This window comes from Arachis stenosperma, chromosome 10, assembly GCF_014773155.1.
Source record: "Arachis stenosperma cultivar V10309 chromosome 10, arast.V10309.gnm1.PFL2, whole genome shotgun sequence".
Classification (NCBI taxonomy): Eukaryota; Viridiplantae; Streptophyta; class Magnoliopsida; order Fabales; family Fabaceae; genus Arachis; species Arachis stenosperma.
The window spans coordinates 113,469,662-113,472,637 of NC_080386.1; positions in this window are offsets into that span (position 1 = coordinate 113,469,662).

Genomic DNA, 2,976 nt, shown 5'->3' on the forward strand with positions numbered 1-2,976 from the left:
GATTAAGGAATCCAAGAGATATCTACTCAATCTAAAGTAGAACGGAGGTGGTTGTCAGGCACGCGTTCATGGTTGAGAATATGATGAGTGTCACAGGTCATCACATTCATCCGGGTTAAGAACAAGTAATATCTTAGAACGGAGGCAAGCATGATTGAATAAGAAACCGTAGTAATTACATTAATCCATCAAGACACAGCAGAGCTCCTCACCCCCAACCATGGGGTTTAGAGACTCATGCTGTGGAAGGTACACAAAGAAACGTGTAAAGTGTCATGAGGTGCAGTTACAATGTCAAAAGATCCTATTAATAGTGAACTAGTAATCTAAGGTTTACAGAAATGAGTAAATGACAGAAAAATCCACTTCCGGGCCCACTTGGTGTGTGCTTGGGCTGAGCATTGAAGCTTTCATGTGTAGAGACCTTTTCTGGAGTTAAAAGCCAGCTTTCATGCCAGTTTGGGCATTTAACTCCAATTTTTATGCCAGTTCTAGCGTTAAACGCTGGAAATTCTGAGGCTGATTTGCAACGCCAGTTTTGGCCATCAAATCTCGGGCAAAGTATGGACTATTATACATTGCTGGAAAGCCCAGGATGTCTACTTTCCAACGCCGTTGAGAGCGCGCCAATTGGGTTTCTGTAGCTCCAGAAAATCCACTTCGAGTGCAGGGAGGTCAGAATCCAACAGCATCTGCAGTCCTTTTCAGCCTCTAAATCAGATTTTTGCTCAGATCCCTCAATTTCGGCCAGAAAATACCTGAAATCACAGAAAAACACACAAACTCATAGTAAAGTCCAGAAAAGTGAATTTTAACTAAAAACTAATAAAGATATACTAAAAACTAACTAAATCATACTAAAAACATACTAAAAACAATGCCAAAAAGCGTATAAATTATCCGCTCATCATGGCTCCATGAGAGCCACTGTCAAGCTATTGACATTAAAGAAGCGCTTGTTGGGAGGCAACCCAATTTTATTTATCTAATTTTTATTTTATTCTATTTTATTGTTATTTTGTGTTTTATTAGGTACATGATCATGAGGAGTCACGAAAAAATCATAAAAATTAAAACCAGAATCAAAAACAGCAGAAGAAAAAATTCACACCCTGGAGGAAGCACAGGCTGGCGTTCAACGCCAGCAAGATGCATCTGGCTGGCGTTCAACGCCAGAACAAAGCACCATTCAGGCGCTGAACGCCAGAAACAAGCAACATTCTGGCGCTGAACGCCAGGAATGTGCCCAGAGAGGAAAAACTGGCGCTGAACGCCAGTAACAAGCATGAAACTGGCGTTCAACACCATAAACATGCTTTACATGGGCGTTGAACGCCCAGAATGTGCACCAATGGGCGTTTAAATGCCAGAATGGTGTGCAAAGGCATTTTACATGCCTATTTGGTGCAGGGATGGAATTCCTTGACACCTCAGGATCTGTGGACCTCACAGGATCCCCACCTACCTCGCCCTCTCTCTTTCCATTCATGGTCATCCCTTCTGTTTTTCATTCACCACCTACATCTATCCACTCTTCCCCATACACCCCACCTACCTTTACAATTCAACTTCTCTTTCCCACCCAATCCCACCCATATAGCCGAATCCATCTCCCCTCACTCACCTTCATTTTTCTTCTTCTTCTTCCTCTCTTCTTTCTTCTCTTGCTCGAGGGCGAGCAATATTTTAAGTTTGGTGTGGTAAAAGCATAGCTTTTTTGCTTTTCCATTACCATTAATGGCACCTAAGGCCAGAGAAACCTCAAAGGAAAGACAAAAGCTTCCACCTCTGAGTCTTGGGAGATGGAAAGACTCATATAAAGCCGTCATAGCTCAGTGGTAGAACATGTGGCTGCAAATCAAGAGATCCCTGAGATACCTCAGGGAATAAGTTGTCTTCCACACAAACATTGGAAGCAACTAAGGGTAGAAACACCAAAATTACTAGGAATCATTCAACAGAAGCAAGGAAGAGACATAGAGGAGCTCAAAGAGCACCATTGGACCTTCAAGAAGGCGCCACCCTCACTCAGGTGGATTCATTCCTTGTTCTTTATTTCTTTCTATTTTTCAGTTTTTAATGTTGTGTTTATCTATGTTTTGTGTCTTTATTTCATGATCATTAGTATGTAACCATGCCTTAAAGCTATGAATAAAATCCATTAATCCTTCACCTCTCTTAAATGAAAAATGTTTTAATTCAAAAGAACAAGAAGTACATGAATTTCGAATTTATCCTTGAATTTAATTTAATTATATTGATGTGGTGACAATACTTTTTGTTTTCTGAATGAATGCTTGAACAGTGCATATGTCTTTTGATCTTGTTGTTTATGAATGTTAAAACTGTTGGCTCTTGAAAGAATGATGAACAAAGAGAAATGTTATTGATAATCTAAAAAATCATGAAATTGATTCTTGAAGCAAGAAAAAGCAGTGAAAAAGAAAGCTTGCGGAAAAAAAAAAAGAGAAGGAGTAGTAGAAAAAGCCAATAGCCCTTAAAACCAAAAGGCAAGGGAAAAAAGGATCCAAGGCTTTGAGCATCAATGGATAGGAGGGCCCAAGGAAATTAAATCCAGGCCTAAGCGGCTAAATCAAGCTGTCCCTAACCATGTGCTTGTGTCATGAAGGTCCAAGTGAAAAGCTTGAGACTGAGTGGTTAAAGTCGTGATCCAAAGCAAAAAGAGTGTGCTTAAGAGATCTAGACACCACTAATTGGGGACTCTAGCAAAGCTGAGTCACAATCTGAAAAGGTTCACCCAATTATGTGTCTGTGGCATTTATGTATCCGGTGGTAATACTGGAAAACAAAATGCTTAGGGCCACGGCCAAGACTCATAAGTAGCTGTGTTCAAGAATCAACATGCTTAACTAGGAAAATCAATAACACTATCCGAAATTCTAAGTTCCTAAGAGACGCCAATCACTCTAAACTACAAGGGAAAAAGTGAGATGCCAAAACTGTTCAGAAGCAAAA